This window comes from Podarcis melisellensis, assembly GCF_964234715.1.
Source record: "Podarcis melisellensis genome assembly, chromosome: 6".
NCBI lineage: Eukaryota > Metazoa > Chordata > Lepidosauria > Squamata > Lacertidae > Podarcis > Podarcis melisellensis.
This window is the reverse complement of record NC_138538.1, coordinates 5,483,982-5,504,174: the sequence shown is the minus strand read 5'-3', so window position 1 is coordinate 5,504,174 and position 20,193 is coordinate 5,483,982. Positions and strand designations below refer to the sequence as shown.

At 46.7% G+C, this 20,193-nt stretch overlaps 1 long non-coding RNA gene across 1 annotated transcript in view; it reads left to right on the top strand.

Moving 5' to 3' along the window:
- The window catches only part of LOC309373242, a 139,441-nt gene that overhangs the window by 24,501 nt on the left and 94,747 nt on the right, over positions 1 to 20,193 (top strand). The window lies entirely within an intron of this gene.

Sequence of the window (20,193 nt, the reverse complement as noted above, 5' to 3'; positions counted from 1 at the left end):
GAGGGGGTAGGAAGATATCAATTTCCTTTTAATAAGAAGAAATACTGAAGCCTTTTGCAAAGGTGATTTTTAGCAAAGGCAGGGATTCCCAGACTGGTCTATGGACCACCAACACTTTGTTTAAGTGCTCCGCAGTGTATCTGTGGATACTTGATTGAAGACGAGAAGCAGTGCATCTGTCACATTAAATATCAATGTTGCATTTAAATTGCGGCTTTTATTTCTTACATTGTGTTTTTATTGTGTTTCCAATTTGAATTCTGTTGAATGCAAAAGAATACAACACAAGAAATTTCTAAAAGCAATAAAAACGCAATTAACAACCATGCAGCACAGCAGTTTATGATTGCTACGACAGCTACAAAACTATTAAGTGATCTGCCAAAACCCTCAGCAATTTTGAGAAGGTCTGTGAAAGTCGTGGAATCACTGTATGTACTGTGATGACAATGTCTGAATCCTTTGAGTGCACTGTGTAGAAATCTTGAGAAAACAACTCCCCCTGCAGCCAGGCTGCTTATTAAACATTGAACTCCTTTCTGGTGAATTTGGCTCCAACCCACAACAGCTTCTTGCTATCTAAAGAGCCACAAGAGGGAGTATAAGTTTCATGCTAGATAGAACATAGTACAGTGGTACCTCAGTTTAAGAGCTTAATCCATTCTGGAAGTCTGTTCTTAAACCAAAACCATTCTTAAACCGAGGCAAGCTTTCCCTAATGAGGCCTGCCGCTGGCGGTGCCCTTCCACCATTCGGATTCCGTTCTTAGACACTACTTCCAGCTTTGCAGAGTTTGTAAATCAAATCATTTGTAAACAGGACTGTTCTTAAACCGAGGTACCACTGTACTAGGATTTAATCTGTGGCAGCGCCTCTAATTCAAAGGGTCAGGATAACAACCTGCATATATGTCACTAAACAGGCGTAGGAGTTGCAGGTCAATGCTATGCCTGTTCATTCAGAACTGTGCTCTGTGGAACATATTCCCAAATAAATATGCATAAATAAATATGCCTATGAAGTGAAGGCCCAAGACAGGTGTTGATCATCATGTGAGCTGCGCACAGGTGGTCTGAAGCGAGCGAGCGAGCAAGCGAGCTACCACCATTCCTGTGGAGCCTCTTTTTATTGAGACAACCATGCAAGCTAGGCAAATACTTTTTTGGGCTGTGACCTTTACACATCTTCCGTCCCGAAATCGTGGGGTGGTACAAAGCTATTTTGGCACCTGTTCCACAGCGTCATTTTCCCCTTGCACAATGTATGACGTAGGAGACAAAAGGTCTCAGGGAAAAACTTACAGACAGGACACTTCTGACTCTGAGACCGCAAAAGGTCAGACCTAGGGGACGATGTTCTAGACAGCCATGACTTGTCTGAGGGGGAGTTTTCCCTGCACCCCAGGGTCACACGTGCAGGCAGATTGTGGCTGCCTGCTGGTGGGGAAGTGTGCTCCCTCCGGATCCCACTCCCCACTCCGCGATATCCCTACATGCCCACATCAAATTAGGCATGCCCTCAATTCTCTCGTGCTGAAGTCCATCTTCAGCTTTACCTAAAGCACTTTGCAGAGATTTTGCTTTACTCAGTCAATCCCCATTAGTAAGTATCATAAGCTTGGTTTGTATGGGCTGCATCACTACAAGCCAAATGTGTGAACTGTCACTCCTGAAAGAGTATTGAGATATTGGACAGTATGGTGATTAATCCATGATAGTTCTTGTGTGTGAGAAGAGAAGACTGGAAAAGACCCTGATGTTGGGAAAGATGGAGAGCACAAGGAGAAGGGGATGACAGAGGACGAGATGGCTGGACAGTGTTCTCGAAGCTACCAGCATTAGTTTGACCAAGCTGCGGGAGGCAGCGGAAGACAGGAGTGCCTGGCGTGCTCTGGTCCAGGGGGTCACGAAGAGGCGGACATGACTAAACGACTAAACAGCAACAACAATTCATGTGTGTGTGGGTGTGATGAGACATCAGGATGCTGTGCCCCTAAGCCAGGGTCGGCAAAATTTTTAAGCTGCGGGCCGGTCCACTGTCCCTCAGACCTTGTGGCGGCACAGGGGGAGGGGAGCTGGAAGAAGATGCGAGGGGGGCAAGTAGTCCTCCCCCCCACCCCCAGCCGCTGTGCTTACCCCCCCAGGGGCTGCCGCCACCACCATACCACCACCACCACGGCTGCTGTTTCTCATAGGTAGGCAGAGTGAGCTCATCCGCTCCGCTCTCTGGCCCACTGAAGCACCATTACGGCGGCGGTGGCGGGAAGATGAGTGGCGCGAAAGGGCTGGCTCCGGAGAGGGGCTGCTTAAAATGGTGTTCAGCCAGCTCAGCCCAGCCCTCTTCCTCCTCTAGGCAGGGCAAGGAGAAACCAGGAGGAGGGAGGGAGGAGGCGCTGCCACGGTGTGTGTGAGGGAGAGGGGGGGGAAATGGAATGGTGTGGGGAGAAATGGCGCAGCCCGAACGAACAGAATCCCCACGCTGATACACAGACAGTCCGCGGGCTGCATCGTGAAGGCAATTGGGCCTGATCCGGTCCCCCGGGTTTTAGTTTGCTGACCCCTGCCCTAAGCAATAGGTGTACACATGTATCATGCTTTAGCTATGAGCTGTTTTGCCTCAGGAGTGTTAGTCACCATTAAATAATCCTTGATGACTACTCCAAATCTACTCCAAATCTTCTAAACTTCTGTCCCTTCCAACTCTGTGTCACAGGATCCTTGGAATTACTCGGAACTGGCTAACAATAAGCTAAAGGAGACGGTCCTTTCATCTGGCTTAGCCGGGTCAAATGACTTCTATTGCTGGATCTTCCAACATTAGCATTATACAAACACCTGGTTACTTCACTTCCAATGAAAGTTCTGAGTAAGCGTGTTCCATAAGGGTGAAAACTTGGAGCCAGGTTTCAGGAACCCGTGTCCAACTGTCCAATCACAATGTCACACTGGCTCTTTGTAATGCACATACATTTAATAAGTGTCTCTAAAGTTTTCTGGCAGCTATGAGCAAAGACTAAACAACACAGCGCTTCCAAGCAGGCTTTCAGTGTAATACCAGAACAGAACCATCTCTTCCATGAAGCATGTGGAGACTATTCCCTCAGGCAACAGAAAATTGGCAACGCCACCATCCCAGGACTCTGGTTTAATTGCTTCATTTTCTCCTTGCCCTGTTCCTGCTGCTGCTCCCAGCTGCACACCCAGCAAGGCCCTCTGCTACCCGCTCACCTGTTACCAACCTCACCTGTTACTTGTTACTTTTAAGCTTTTTTTCTATGTAATAATAATAATAATTTATTAATTATATTCCGCCCATCTGGCTGGGTTTCCCCAGCCACTCTGGGTGGCTTCCAACAGAATATTAAAAACACAGTAAAACATCAAACATTAAAAACTTCCCTAAACAGAGCTGCCTTCAGATGTCTTCTACAAGTCAGATAGTTGTTTATTTCCTTGACATCTGATGGGAGGGCGTTCCACAGGGTGGGTGTCACTACCGAGACGGCCTTCTGCCTGGTTCCCTGCAACCTCGCTTCTCGCAGAGAGGGAACCACCAGAAGGCCCTCGGAGCTGTACCTTAGTGTCCAGGTTGAACGATGGGGGTGGAGACGCTCCTTCAGGTATACTGGGCCGAGGCTGTTTAGGGCTTTCAAGGTCAGCACCAACACTTTGAATTGTGTTCTGAAACGTACTGGGAGCCAATGTAGGTCTTTCAAGACAGGTGTTGTGTGGTCTTGGCGGCCACTCCCAGTCACCAGTCTAGCTGCCACATTCTGGATTAATTGCAGTTTCCGGGTCACCTTCAAAGGTAGCCCCACATAGAGTGAAAGTGTTGAAAACACATTTCTACTTGTGGCAGTACAGGCACTCTCCTCATCACCTAACTGAGGAAGGACTCACTTGGCCCTTTCTAAGAATAGGTAGGGAGGCAGACGAGATTCAGCACTATTGCCACTGCTGAACTGGCAGCAAAAGAGGGGAAAGTGGACAGGAGTTGGGGGGGGAGAGAGAGGAGAAGTGGAGGCGACAGCTCAGGTGGTGCAATCTCTTGTGTGGGAAACCTGAGACCCAGGTGTTGAATGTGGTCTTCTAGGCCTCTCTGTCCAGTCCAGGGTACATTCCCCAGGTCACCCCCCCCCCCATTGCCAGCCCTCTTCTGAGCTGTCCTTGAGTGCACTAGTGTTATGTACTGAGTTGAATAGGATCCTGTAATGGTTCTAGGGGTTGCTCGTGCGTAAGTTTCGCCACTCCTGGCTAGGTTACCTGGGTGAATCCTTTCTGTCTGGACAGCCTCTCACCCGTGGCTGTCTCAATCGCTGGCAGAATCCGTCAGTGGGCGTTTCTTGAACTTCATCCAGCAAATAAGTTCTTTGACACCTGGTCTCCTCCTACTCTCCCTGCGCGGAAGTCTTCTGCGCAGGGAGGGTGTGGGCAGCGGAGGACCCGTGCTCCCCCCGCTGGTCTCCGGCGAGGAGTCCTGGAGCCTCCTCGCCGATTCCCCCTTCTGCCCCCCTTCTCCACTGGTGCTACGCTGATTTCCTTCCCCAGCAGATGGGCTGCCTCTCTCCCTACTGGGACCCTCTCCGGCATCCCTCTGGAGCCTTCCCTCCGCCTCTGGCTCCGATGGCAGTTCCCTGACAGATCCAAAAGGCAGCAGTCTGATTGGTCCTAGAACAATAGGATTCAGAATGCAGCAGTCTGATTGGTCCTAGAACAATGCAGCAGTATGATTGGTCTGCAGGAGCCATCCAATCCAGCTTCAGGTGGAAGTGAATCCGCAACCTGATTGGCCTACAGGATAATCCCAGAATTAGCCAATCACGTGCGGCCCATTGTGTAAATAATGTATATAAAGCAGATATTTTGGGGGAATTTTCATTCCTCACTACCATGAGCTGAATAAAGAGCATGAAATCCACACTCGACTCCGAGTATATTTCAGCTAGCCTGGCTAGACCATGTCCTTGAACTGTCAGAATGTCTCTGGCTTCCCAGGCGGGAATGTTGCATCTGTGTGTGTTTGCAGAAACCTCTGGCTTAAGTTTTGTTAGAAGGTCACCTTCCTTAGGGTGCCTATTTTCCTCTCTGGTCCTGCCCATGGCTCAGCATGTGGTCTCTGGAAAGTTGCCCACAAGAGAACATGGACCTTGGGCTGAAAAAAATACACCCAACCCCAGCTCCCCAATTTAAGAGGGACAGTACAAAATGAAAGGTTGGTTTGGAGAAGCAGGAAACCCGAGTAAATTCAGGCACGTAATAGTTTTTTAAAAATCTGACGCGATTGTGACTGTTCAGAGGACAATGACGGGAAATGCTCACTTCCCCATGTCTGAACGGCCAGTGCTGCTCCAGAGATAACATCACACAGTACTTTTATAAAGGGGTATTCCGTGGTCACCAATCCTTACTGCAGGACCTCCAGAATGTGCAGTTGAGAAATACGAAAGCAGAAAATTTACTAGATCAGCATTAAGTTAGCATAAGGTAAAGGTACACCTGACCATTAGGTCCAGTTGTGGCCAATTCTGGGGTTGTGGCGCTCATCTCGCTTTATTGGCCGAGGAAGCCGGTGTGCAGCTTCTGGGTCATGTGGCCAGCATGACTAAGCCGCTTCTGGCGAACCACAGCAGTGCACGGAAATGCTGTTTACCTTCCCGCCGGAGCGGTACCTATTTATCTACTTGCACTTTGACGTGCTTTAGAACTGCTAGGTTGGCAGGAGCAGGGACCGAGCAACGGGAGCTCACCCCGTCGCGGGGATTCGAACCACCAATCTTCTGATCAGCAAGTCCTAGGCTCTGTGGTTTAACCCACAGCGCCACCCGTGTCCCTTCGCATAAGTTAGCATACTGATCTCGAAACATTGCCTGCTCACCTGGAGGAGATCCAATGGAACATCATCCTGTGCCTTTTGTTGTTGTGTAAATGCTGGCAGATGTTACGTTTATTGCTAGGGATAGACTGGGGGAACTTTGGGGAACTTTCTTTGGTTGTAAAGTGTTCAAATTACTTGCTCTCGGCAGTGTATTTGAGACACAGCATGTAAATAAAATTGAGTCAGCTTTGGGCGCAGGCCGGTTGGGAAAGGGTGTAAATATATTCAGGAATCTGTATGAGTGTTTTCTTCCTGGGGTGGAATTTCTTTCCCCCCCCTCTTTGTTTTGTGGTGCCAGAGAATTTGAGCGGTTCCCCCACCCCCACCCCCGCACAATCATCATCATCATCATCATTTGAAATAGTGGTGGTTTCCCCTTAAAACATCCTCTGTCTTATTTGGTAATATAAAAGCAAAATATGCAAATTAACCTCACCAGCAAACTTTAAGTTGTTTTACAGCTTTAGTTAGCTAACTCGTTTTTACTAGCCTGGCCAAATTGTAGCTTCAGAGGCTGGGATTCACTTAAGAAGCCCCACCAGCATTAGAGAAAGAATTGCAAATAAAACCACCAATCCCATAATGCTTTTGCAAAAACCTATCATGTTTTGGAATACTGTGTACAGTTCTGGCAGCCTTACCTAAAAAAATAATAATGGAGCAACTCTTCTATGAAGAATGGTTGCAGTGTTTGAGATGCTATGGAGAAAAGGGGCGTAAGAGGCAAAATTATTATTTATTATTATTATTATTATTATTATTATTATTATTAATAATAATAATAATAATAATAATTTATATCCTGCCCTCCCCAGCTGAAGCCGGGCTCAGAGCGGCTAACAACAATAAAAATAACACAACATTTCAAAATCAATTCATTTTAAAATCAGTTCAAAATCAAATGAATGGCAACCATTGGGCTAGAGTTCTGTGAGGATTAACAAAGGAGGATTACCAATAGAAGTTTATTAAATTATGAATAGCATGAAGAAAGTGGATGGGGGAAAATCTTTTCCCTTGGAATACTAGAACTCCTGGACATCCAGTGAAGCTGACTGATGGAGGATTCAGGGCAGATGCTCATTCACAGAGGGCATTATTTATCTATGGAGCTCACTCTCCCAGGCCACCAACCTGGACGACTTGTAAAGAGGATTAGACAAATTCATGGGTGAGGTGGCTATCAATGGCTATTAATCATGACGGCTGTGCTCTGTCACCGCAGTCTGGAGGCATTATTGCTTCGGAATACAGTCATACCGAGGTCCAACGCCGAGGGCCTTCTGGCGGTTCCCTCATTGCGAGAAGCAAAGCTACAGGGAACCAGGCAGAGGGCCTTCTCGGTAATGGCGCCCGCCCTGTGGAACGCCCTTCCAGCAGATGTCAAAGCGATAAACAACTACCTGACATTCAGAAGACATCTTTTTTTAAAAAATCATATTTTATTAGATTTTTACAAAAGTTAACAACCAATAAAAAATTAACTAAAATCACAAAAACAACAAACAACACACATCAAAAATACAAACATAAAAACATAAAAAAGAAAAACATAAAAAAGAAAATTTAGCATAAAAAACACTCTCTTTCAAATTAATGCCCTTCCAGATCTTATTTTCCTTACTTCCACCCGCCTTCCTTTCTTGTATTCCACTTTAAAAATTAATTCAGCAAAATCATTTAATATTCAAATTCATCCTTTATCCTTCCCTTTAAACTCTTATTTATCTTAATCACCAGAACCCCTTCATTTCATTTACAATGCCCTTAGCATTCATAAATTTTACAATATTTTTGTAGGTAAACTTTAAACATTCAGAAGACATCTTAAGGCAGCCCTGTTCAGGGAAGTTTTTAATGTGTGATATTTTACTGTATTTTTGGTTTCTATGGAAGCCGCCCAGAGTGGCTGGGGAGGCCCAGCCAGATGGGCGGGGTATAAATAATAAATTATTATTATTATTATTATTATTATACCTCGAGTTAAATGTGCTTCAGGTTGAGCATTTTCAGGTTACGCTCTGCGGCGCCCCAGAAGTAATGGAGCACGTTACTTCCAGGTTTCGCTGCTTGCGCATGCACAGATGCTCAAAATGACGTCGTGCGCATGCGCAGAAGCGGCGAATCGCGACCCACGCACGCGCAGATGTGCAGTCATGGGTTGTGTTCACTTCAGGATGCGAACGGGGCTCCAGAACGGATCCTGTTCTCATCCTGAGGTACCATTGTACCAGTTTCTAGAAATCGCAGGAAGGGAGAATGATCTTGTGCTCAAATCCTGCTTGCGGGTTTCCTACAGGTATCTGCCTGGCCGCTGTGAGAACAGGATGCTGGGCTACATGCATCATTGGCCTGATCCAGCAGGGCTTTCTTATGTTCTTATGCTCTGCACAAAGATTGCTGCTTACACAGTGGTGCTTCTCCACTTCCTTTCCCTGTGCCCCCTTACAAATGGCTCTGGCAGAACCCCCAGAATAGTGCAAAGTGGGAGTGCCATGTCACTGTCATACAAAAAATTGTCCAGAGTGAGGAATTAACTATTAATTGCCAAAAGTATACTTAGGGAAGGGACATGGGTGGCGCTGTGGGTTAAGCCACTGTGCCGCTTGGGCTTGCTGATCAAAAGGTGGGTGGTTCGAATCACCATGACGGGGTAAGCTCCCGTTGTTCAGTCCCAGCTCCTGCCAACCTAGCAGTTCGAAAGCACGTCAAAGTGCAAGTAGATAAATAGGTACCTCTCTGGCGGAAAGGTAAATGACGTTTCCATGCACTGCTCTGGTTTCGCTGCCACATGACCCGGAAAAACTGTCTGCGGAAGCGGACAAACGCCGGCTCCCTCAGCCTGAAAAGCGAGATGAGAGCCACAACCCCAGAGTCGTTCGCGACTATACTTAGTTGTCAGGGGTCCTTTTACCTTTACCTTTATACTTAGGGAAAGGCATGCCCATCAGTTACACTTAGTTACTCCTAGGTGAGCACCTGATGAGACAGTTATCTATCTCTCCCACCTGAACTGTGTGCAAGCAGGTGAAGACTATGCCTGTGTGAAACCTCCCTCTTCCTCCCTCTTCCATCGTCTCTTGGTCCTGGGAGACAGTGGCGGAGGAGAGTTGGGCACTGAAGGAGGAGGTGTAGAAGCCCTTGACTCAACACCAGCCTGACCTATCCTTCCTCCTGCACCTGTTCTTCAAACTCCAATCCTGCAGCTTCTCTTGCCTCTGAGTCTTGCCTCCAGCTGTTACAGGCTCCCCCAGATTACTGGCTTCTTCTTCTAAGTCAAGTCCCCAACCCTCCTTTCTCCAGGTGCCTACCCATCAGTATCTGACCACCACTCCTCAGTATCCAGCCAGTCCCTGGCCGGGAGTGGGGCTCCTTCCAAAGAATTGGAAGATTGCGACGTAGAATTGCACCCAGAGGCTGCAAATTAAGAACACATCAAGCTAAATATATTGTTAGTTTGCAGTCTTGTTCTGGTGTCTCAGTTTGATTGGTGAATGAAACATACCACAACTTTATAATCATTGTGCCTGCCCTGAAGCATCAGAGCACTCTCGTTTGAAATTCAAAAAAACCCTTTATCCAAAGCCCTCAGTTTGTGTTCTTAGCTAGTCCAACCCCTGTGACAAGTACCCAAGGTTTTGTTCACGCTCATCCCTTCCTCTCTCCATTGAAATCCTTGCATCTCCTGTCCCTTTTCAGCTCATAGCACTGTTGAAAATTTATCCATTCATTTATACCATTGATTCCCCACTCCCCTGCTTTATTTTGAGCTTTTATTCAAATGTTTCCAGTTTAGGTTGTAAGATACTCTGGGCAAGGAATTTACATTTGCTCTGATTGCAATAGACAAATATCAAGCTCAAGTGAGTTTTATTTCTTGATTTATATTCGTTCCATTAAATGAATATACTGCTTGGTTGTAGGGGGGGAAACCTCAAGGTGGCTTACAAAAAAAATAACACAATAAAATGACCACTAAAAAAATTACAGCTGCAGTTTGAATCATACAGAAGGTTAAAACCACAGTAGAACAGACTAAAACAAATTAAAACTCCTTCAAGCTTCCTAAACATGTGGGTAAAAAGGTAAAGGGGCCCCTGACCATTAGGTCCAGTTGTGGCCAACCCTGGGGCTGCAGCTTGCTTTACTGGCCGAGGGTGCCGGCGTACAGCTTCCGGGTCATGTGGCCAGCATGACTAAGCCGCTTCTGGCGAACCAGAGCAGCGCACGGAAACGCCGTTTACCTTCCCGCTGGAGCGGTACCTATTTATCTACTTGCACTTTGATGTACTTTCGAACTGCTAGGTTGGCAGGAGCAGGGACCGAGCAACGGGAGCTCACCCCGTCAGGGGGATTTGAACCGCGACCTTCTGATCGGCAAGTCCTAGGCTCTGTGGTTTAACCCACAGCGCCACCCGCATCCCTAACATGCGGGTAGGCTTGTCTAAATAAGAATGTCTTCAGCAGGTGCTGAAAAGAATACAGTGAAGGTGCCAGCCTGGTGTCAAAAGGTGGGGAGTTCCAAAGTGTCGGTCCTGCCACACTAAATGATCACATTCTTACAGATGTGGTGCGGATATTCTGTGGCACGTGCAAAAGTGCCAATTCTGCTGATCAAAGCAGTAACTAAGTAGCTTGGGCTCTCCGCCAGTGCCAGATTTATGTATAAGCTAAACAAGCTATAGTTTAGGGGCCCCCTGGATGTACTTTTCAAAAATATATGCTTGAATAAATAAATAAAACCTACATACAGCAACAGTGTTTTGTGTTGTGTAGGCTCCTATGATGTAAGTCATGGGCCCCGCCTGCTAGCCTGCTCCCTAAAATATCCCTGGTTTGCTCATTTCTATATATAGGGTGCCTACATTCTGCATCGACTGGTTGCACGGCAACCTGCGCAAAAGGCTTTAGATACCTATCAGGTCCATAAATTACCATTTAGCATATATTCAACACAAAAAACAGCGACCATTTGTTGTTGACAAAGGACAGCTGGACATATAAAGGGCCCCATTACCTTCAGTAGCTTAGAGCCTCATCAAACCTAAATCTGGCCCTGCTCTCTGCCATCAGAAATTACTTGCTACCACCCAAAGGAAGGCTTGGGAACTCAGTTCTGCCTCTCTTGGGACCAAGTAATGCTTGAACTCTATGCCTCCCCACAAACAAAAACAAAAAACCCCAGGGGTCAACTTATCTCCCCACCCTCCACTTTAAATACTTTCCCCAGAAATCTCTCTCTACAAAACCAGGATAGGCTATCCGTGAACTTTGCCACCAGAACCAGGAAAGTATCTGTGATAGCTTTCTTCCTTACAAGGAAGAGAAGCGGAACCCTAATTGGGAACATGTGAGAATAGCACAATGCAGATATTAATAATTTGTGCCGTGCTGTGCTGTGCTTCCTTTCCGGCCGGTTGTGCTGTCACTTCTAAGGCAACCCAGTATGTGCCCTTGTGAGTGGGAGCCACGCAGCCATTGACCCAGCTTCCTCTTCCTTGGAAAACGCCTTAGAACATTGTTGGGTCACTGGTTCATCTAGTTTGGCGCTTCTGAAACTGGTAAGTGACTCCCCAGTTTCAGGTGGATCTTGTCCAGCACTCCGGGTCCCTTCCAACTCTAAAGGTAAAGGTAAAGGTACCCCTGCCCGTACGGGCCAGTCGTGTCTGACTCTAGGGTTGTGCGCCCATCTCACTTAAGAGGCCGGGGGCCAGCGCTGTCTGGAGACACTTCCGGGTCACGTGGCCAGCGTGACGAAGCTGCTCTGGTGAGCCGGCACCAGAGCAGCACATGGAAATGCCGTTTACCTTCCCGCCGGAGTGGTACCTATTTATCTACTTGCACTTAAGGGTGCTTTTGAACTGCTAGGTAGGCAGGAGCTGGGACCAAATGACGTGAGCTCACCCCACCGCGGGGATTCGAACCGCCGACCATGCAATCGGCAAGCCCTAGGCGCTGAGGTTTTACCCACAGGTTTTACCACACCCGCGTCCCTGCCCTTCCAACTCTGCAATCCTTCGATTCTAAGAAATGTGAGCAATTGAACCTTGGGACCATTTGCATGCAAACCAGGCGCTCTGCCACTAATCTCCTGCTCTTCCTCTTTATTGGGAAGGATTCTTACACAAAGACACAGCACAAATCCTTGCGGCAACCTCCTTTAGAAATCCTTGGATTCTTGTGACAACCTGTGAGAGCCACTGTGCTGTGGTGGTTAGAGTGTCAGACTAGGGTTCAAATCCCCCACTCAGCTATAAAGCTCACTGGGTAACCTTGGACCAGTTACTCAGCCTAGTCTACCTCACAAGGTTGTTGTGGGGATGAAATGGGAACTATGTAAGCCTCCTTGGGCTCCTTGGAGGACAAGTGGGATTCTTGTTGTTTAGTCGTTTAGTTGTGTCCGCCTCTTCGTGACCCCCTGGACCACAAGCACGCCAGGCACTCCTGTCTTCCACTGCCTCCCACAGTTTGGTCAAACTCATGTTGGTAGCTTCGAGAACACTGTCCCACCATCTCGTCCTCTGTCGTCCCCTTCTTCTTGTGCCCTCCATCTTTCCCAGCATCAGGGTCTTTTCCAGGGAGTCTTCTCTTCTCCTGAGGTGGCCAAAGTCTTGGAGCCTCAGCTTCAGGATCTGTCCTTCCAGTGAGCACTTAGGGCTGATTTCCTTCAGAATGGAGAGGTTGGATCTTCTTGCAGTCCATGGGACTCTCAAGAGTCTCCTCCAGCACCAGAATTCAAAAGCATCCATTCTTTGGCGATCAGCCTTCTTTATGGTCCAGCTCTCAATTCCATACATCACTACTGGGAAAACCATAGCTTGAACTATAGGGACCTTTGTCAGCAAGGTGATGTCTCTGCTTTTTAAGATGCTGTCTAGGTTTGACAAGGGACGCAGGTGGCGCTGTGGGTTAAAGCCTCAGCGCCTAGGACTTGCCGATCGAAAGGTCGGCGGTTCGAATCCCTGCTGCGGGGTGCGCTCCTGCTGCTCGGTCCCAGCGCCTGCCAACCTAGCAGTTCGAAAGCACCTCCGGGTGCAAGTAGATAAATAGGGACCGCTTACCAGCGGGAAGGTAAACGGCGTTTCCGTGTGCGGCTCTGGCTCGCCAGAGCAGCGATGTCACGCTGGCCACGTGACCCGGAAGTGTCTCCGGACAGCGTGGGCCCCTGGCCTCTTGAGTGAGATGGGCGCACAACCCCAGAGTCTGTCAAGACTGGCCCGTACGGGCAGGGGTACCTTTACCTTTACCTTTACTAGGTTTGACAACCCTTGCTTTAGAGCTTTTAAAAATGAGGAACAGCCACTTGACTTGAGCCTGCAAATGAATACAACCTGTCTTTTGTTTTGGAAGGGATAACTTGTCCCAGCTTCCAAAGCTGGATCAGACTATGACTGGTCTCACTGCTGCGGCTGTGCAGAAGAAAGCTGTGCTACTTTGATAGTCATGGAAAGGAGGAGCGGAATGGCAGTTGCCAGGTGACTTTAGAAGGGATACTTCTAGGACTTGCCTCCGAAGCTGCTTGAGAGCTAGGTGGCATATGGTGATCTCCAGGGGGCTTAATCTTAGGTTTGGCTGGCATTCATCTGTATCAGGGGACAATGGAAGACAATGCACCTTTGGGGTGAAGTTTGTTGGAGAGTTACAGTGCCTGCTGTGGCTGTAGAGAGAAATGCAAGGGAGAGATGTTTTGCTGGGCAGCTGAAGATGTCTGCACCATGGTCTTTCTTCTCTCTGCGCTCCTCCCAGCGGTCATTCCTTCTCTGGTCACTGCTCTGGATATGTGACCTAATTGATTGCCTCCAGGCTCCACAGTTATCTTATGGTTATTGTTTTCATAATAATAATCAGGGGTTTTTTCCCAGCCGGAACCCAGTTCCAGCACCTCTCAGGTGGGCGCCATTGCCATTATAAGAGAACAAGGGAGGCTTTCATTGGGAGGCGTTCAAGGGGAGTTCTGGCACCTCTTTTCCTAGAAAAATAGCACTATAATAACGTTCTTTTACATACCGCCTGTCATCTCTTCTGATAAAGAGCTGCACATTGCAATAGGGACTTGTCAGGTGTAGGAAGTTCTTTAAAAATGAAAGAGGCACAATAGCAAGTTTTGGGATTCACCCAAACTCTTTTTCATTTAAACCTCTGCTGCATTCTTCCTTTTCCTTGTGAGCCACTCTCAAATTGGCCCTACCTCACAGAATTGTAAAGAACTCTAATCCCTTTGTAAGGTGGGTATTGCAAAATGGGAATGACACACAGTAGAAAGCTGTTTAGCACACTGTACAAAGCCCCTTATAAGGAGCTCTCGGGTGTATAGGGGAGTGGTCTTTCACAGCCGTTCCCTAGAACCGTGCAACCTAGAAAGGTCAGGATCTGAAACTAGCTAGGCCTTCTGCAAGCCGACCACCAAGTCAAACCATTAGCCCACCTAGCCCTGCTAGTCCTACGACTGGCTTTATTTCTTACAGCTCTCGTCTCTTTGACCCTTGCTACTTTAGAGCCATTTAATTGGAGATGGTGGAGTTCAACCTGGGACATGCACTGTATGCAAAACATTTGATTTGCCACTAAGGTACAAGGCCTTTGCAGCATAATGAGGTCACCGCAGAAATTAAGGGTGCAGCTTTTGAAATTAGTCAGTTCCCGGCAGTTTGGTTCATTTGTATATTTCCCAGCAAGACTCGGTGAATTTATTATTTCGCCTGTTCTTGTTCCACTTGGGTCAACAGGGATGCAGAAGAGGAAGACAAAGACTTCTAGTTCTCCATCACAGTCATTAAGCTTGGGAGTTTCCATGCCAGAATCTTTGTTTTTGTCCATGCACAAACCTCAGAAGACCAAAAGATGTGTGTGAAAGTCCTCCCTGAGGGACTTGGCTGGGGAAATTCAGCTGTCATTCCTGCCACAAAGCAGAACTGCTCCAATATTTCTCTGCCCGACTACGCCTTCCCAGTAAAACATATTGCACCAAGACACGTCTACCTGATCAGAAGTCACGTATAGGGAGTGCTATGGCCAGGTCTACCAGGAACTTAACTGAATTCTGGTATTTGACCTGCAGAATCATACTAAGTCAACACATTGGATTCTATCTTCAGGGGGGGAAATGTATGCAAATCTTTTAATGTTTCATAACCCAAAGCTGAAAGGAGAGCTAGGTAGAATGCCATCCATAATCCCCAGTAAACAGAAATTTATTGTAAGACATATCCCAGCCATCCTCACACTTAAACTAATGTTTAAAAGGGGACAGAATGCACTAATAGAAGGTTTGGGAGTGTCTTTTACTCTTACTTAGGCAATGTATAAATTATTATTATTATTACTATTAGTTAAATTTATATACCACCCTTCATCAAAAGACCACAGGGCTGCTTACAAGTAAACATGTAATTTAATTCTGGACTGGTGAGATGTTGGCAGAAAAACAGTCTAGCACCATCTGCAAGTCTTAGCCAAGTTACACTTTTCTACAGAAAACTAAACTCTTCTGAAGCTGCATAATTCAGGAGTTCCTTATGCCAATTAATTGAAAACCTGATAAAACACAGGCAGATATGTCTTCTTAAGAGGCTATGGTCAAAGGCTCATGAAAATTGAAAAGGGATAAGCCCATCTTTCAGTTTCATCCACCCAGTAACTCAACTCATCCTCCAGGGAAAGTCTTCAAACTCATCACAGACTCATGACATAATTCTATAATTTATTTTAAACTGCTGCTGTGTAGAAGAGTTAACTGCTTTTATAAATGCTTCCACATTGATATATTATGAGGTCTTCCCTTAGAACAAAGCCCTTTTGAATCCTCAGGGGGAATTCCTGAGGGAATATTTGTCTGTTTGTCTGTTGGACTGTGGCTTTCTGAGGAGTATTGCCCTTGGAAATGCCCTCTGACCCTTTCAGGACTTGTGGGGAGAAAGAAAGAGAGTCGGATCTCTAAAGGGAGGCAATTTAATCCTTATATTCTGGCACCTTCAGGGAGAAAAAGAGCGGGAAACTCCTCAGCTGGAGGGCAACTGCCATGTCTCTGCCCATACGATTGCTCACATCCTTGTCTGTTCTGAGGAGAAAAGTGTCTCACTTTTCTCTGCAGAAATAAATATGGCACTCCAGAGGAGATCCCACAGAACTGCCACTTCAAGGAGATTCCTCATGCCTTTCTGAGGGGGTCGATAAGTGACACAGATCACTTAAAGCAGGCATGTCCAAAGTTCATTCTAAGGGCCAGTTTTATCTGGCCCCATGGCAGTTTATTTATTGGCGTCAAATCCTTTAAAAAGCTCAACAAGTTCAATCCTAAAAAAATCTCAACAATTTTGAGGTAAAGTTGCAAAAACAGCTCAACAACTTCAAACCTAAAAAAAGCACAACTTTGGTCAGCCCTCACGCATGTTCACTTCATCAATTTGAAAAAAAAAGTTTGGGCACCCCTGACTTAAAGACTGACAAGTTTTCAGGGCATCTCATTGGAACCCCTTGACACAGAGAGAACACACTGGAAATCCATATAGCCGCAATATAACATATACCATGTGGCGTTTCCTCAGTAATTATTCCACATAAATCCATAGTCCCCCTCCTTGAACCTGTCCCCCTGGTGTCTGAAGGGTGGAAAACAAAGAGGAAGGGGATACTTTGCCACTTTGTCAGTGCATCCTGACTTTATATTAATCCTTCATGATTATCCTTCATGCATAATCTCCCAGTGGGCTCCCTTTGCCCTGGCAGAGAAACTCTGAGCAAAAACCCCTAACATCAGCCATCAAGGCAAGAACAAAGAAAACAAGACCACTCAGACGTGTTGGAAAGAGTCCACTCAGCCTTCCAAAACATTACTGATGTTTTGCGGGAAAAACACTGTAGGTGGCTAGGTGGGAGCAAAAGGGGGAAACTTTTAGATGTGTAGCCAGGGATTGTGATGTGAGCTCAGACGCCACAGGCTGTTTGTTAGCTGCAAAATCCATCTGGCCTTTGCCAGAGAGCCAGGAAAAAACTTAAGGTGAAAGTCTGCCTTGAGAAAGAGCAGATTTCAACTGCTCCTCTGTAAGCTCATAGCAGAAGCAGTCCAAACAGCCTTAGCTAGTTGGTTCCCCATAAACTGGAAGATACCTATTTACTCAAATGTAATGCGCACCTCTTTTGGCTGAATTATGTCATGAAAATTAGGGTGTGCATTAGATTTGATAGCATGTTTGTTTCAATTGTTGAAAAACACTGCTGACATAACAAATACTTTTTGGGTTTCAAAGTTTTGAAAACCGAGGAGTGCATTAGATTTGTGTAAATATGATAATTCCTGGAGGAAATTAAAAGAAGAGAATCCACAGAACTTGAAGAACTCTGGTGCCTTTTGGGTCTCAGTTTCCTTTTGCCTTGTGCATAGAAAATCTCCCCCTGCCAGACTTAAATGAATGAGGAGGAAATAACCTTCTGGGAAATGAAGCTTCCAAGCTAGAATAGAAACTTAGGAAAATCACCTTCTCCCAGGAAGGAGACTGGCACATTAGAAAGTGTCTCTCACACAACAGTGAGAGGGGAAACAGGCAATCCCACAGGGTTATTAGCATGGAACTTGCCAAAATAAATGGAGCAGAGAAGGCAAGATCACTCTTGACCCGAGCAAAACTCTAGACACCAGCAGTGGTGTTACATGATGCTCCTGCTGAGCCAATTTATTGGTAAGATTCAGCACAAACCCTCCATTGCTCAAACAGTCCCTCCTTGAAGCTCTTGCCACAGAACAGGGGAGATCAGGCATGCTGGACCCACCAGTGCAAAATGGGGCAGAAGGAAAACACTGGTATTATGAGCCATGGGCCTCACTGGCCAAGCAAAAACGGCATTTCTCATGGGCGTAGCCAGGATTTTTGTTGGGAAGGGGGACAGGCTGTCGTTGGGGGCAGAACCTCAGATTTGTATTGATTTGTATTGATTTTGATTGATTTGGCGGGCAACTGCCCCTGTAGCCTTATGAGGCTTTGCCCTCGGGTGGGGAAAAGTATTGCACCCGGGAAAGGGAGATGGGAGTCAAAACAGACACTCAAGGAATAATTTCGGAGAAAAAGCTTTATTTCTACCATTCGGCTGGTAGAAGGAGCAAGTGTGATGATTCACAAACAAGCACGGGTTGACAGTCATTTGCACAGAGCATATATTCCCCTTCCAGTTCCCTCCCCTTTCTCCTCCTCCTCCGGAGTCCTGCCCCATGTTGAGTTTCCTGAGCATGAACAGAAAGCTCCTGTCTTTGGGAAAGGGGGGTGAGAAGCCAAGGGGGGTCGCCGAGCCTTGCGTTCAGCGTGTCCAAGATATGTTTCTTTTCTCTTGCTCTATTGGCACAGTTCCCGGAAAGGTAAGCAAGGCCAACTAGCCTGGGAAACATACCGTTTCGCTACAGCAAAGCAAGATAGCAAGATGCTTAGCTAAATGCTTTTTAGCCTTAGAGGAAATAATTTGAAAAGTGCAATTTGAAAAGTGCTTGAGGCTTTGAGGCCTGGGGGGGGGTGACTTCAGGCCTCGGTGGGGCACATGTCCTCACCTCCTTCACCCCCAATGCCCCCCCCCCGGCTATGCCCATGGCGTTCCTGTTTAGCAAGTGTATTGACTGGACCTGACAAAGATCCACACCTCAACTGTGACTTTCAAAGACACCCTGGAGAAAGAGAAGCTGCAAACATTCAAATAGCCTCCTAGAAAAAGGATGAACACAGACAGAGAGGCAGGCAGGCAGAAAAACATGGCGGCATATAATGTGTGTGGGAAAATTCAAAACACAGAGTCAGAATGGTCAGACCCACAAATAAGAGGATGTGAGGGGTCACAAAAGACAAGCCTCTAAAGAGAGCTAGATGAACTCATCCTGCTCCTAACCACAGGCAGGGAACCTAGCAAGTTTCCCTTCAAGGCTGCCATCTTGGTGAGAGGCAACGGTGATGGACGAAGAAGCCATGAAGTTAAAATGGAGCTTGCACAGTGAAAAAGAGCAGGAAACAGCAGGAACTCCCTTCTGTCAGGACTTCTCTCAACCGCCACATGCTTGCATTCTTAGTGGGTTAGGTAACGTAAGAAGCGCTGAGCACTAATTGAAACCACCTCTGAACTGGAAAGGGAAGGGGAGATAAGGGCCTAGGGAGATAAGTGCTCAAGCGCCAGTTTCTGTGTGAAACAAAAGGCTGGCGCCATTTGAGGATGGGCAATAAATAAAACGGCGCTCCTGGACACATGGGCATCCAATGAAGCAGAGTGTTGGAAGGTTCAGGGCAGAGAAAAGAAGGCACTTCGTCAAGTGGCACATACTGGTAGTTAAATTATGGAACTCCCTCCCATGGAACTTGAATGGCTTTAAAAGAGGATTAGACTAATTTATGGAGGATGCTGCTGTTGATGGCTACCAGCCATGATGGTCCTGTTCTACCTCCATGGTCAAACGTAGCAACGCATCTGAATACCAGAAGACAAAAGAAGATGAGAGTGCTCTTGTGCACATACGCTCCAACATTTATCCTATGAAAATAGGGATGTCCTATTCTGAAATATACTCGGAGTCGAGTGTGGATCTCATGCTCTTTATTCAGCTCATAGTAGCGAGGAATAGAAGTTCCCCCAAACTGTCTGCTTTATATACATTATTTACACAATGGGCCGCATGTGATTGGCTAATTCCGGGATTCTCCTGTAGGCCAATCAGGTTGCAGATTCACTTCCACCTAGAGCTGGATTGGGTGGCTCCTGCGGACCAATCAGACTGCTGCATTCTGGATCCTATTGTTCTAGGACCAATCAGACTGCTGCATTCCTATTCTGATCCTATTCAACTCAGTACATAACATATTCCATTATTATTATTTTATTATTTATACCCCACCATCTGACTGGGTTGCCCCAGGCACTCTGGGTGGCTTCCAACATATATATAAACATTATGAAACATTAAGAAACTTCCCTCTACAGGGCTGCCTTCAGATGTCTTCTAAAGGCTGTATAGTTACTAATCTCCTTGTTCTCCGAGACATGGAGGAGAGGAAAAAAAGAAAACTGGGACATTCCAGGATCAAATCAGAAACCAGGGCGGCCTCTGTAAATCCAGGACTGTCCCTGGAAAATAGGGACACTTGGAGGGTCTGCAGGCATTGGTTGGTCTCTGTAAGAAGAGGGTGCTGAGTTAGATGGGCCATTGGTCTGATCCACCAGGGTACAGGATACATAGATGGATGAAGAAGACAAAGGAATCCAAGGGAATTTGGGACTGGGGAAAACTAGCATGAGAGGAACACAAGGGCAAATCATCCCCAACCACAGGCAGGGTTGATCTAGTGAGAGGGATCA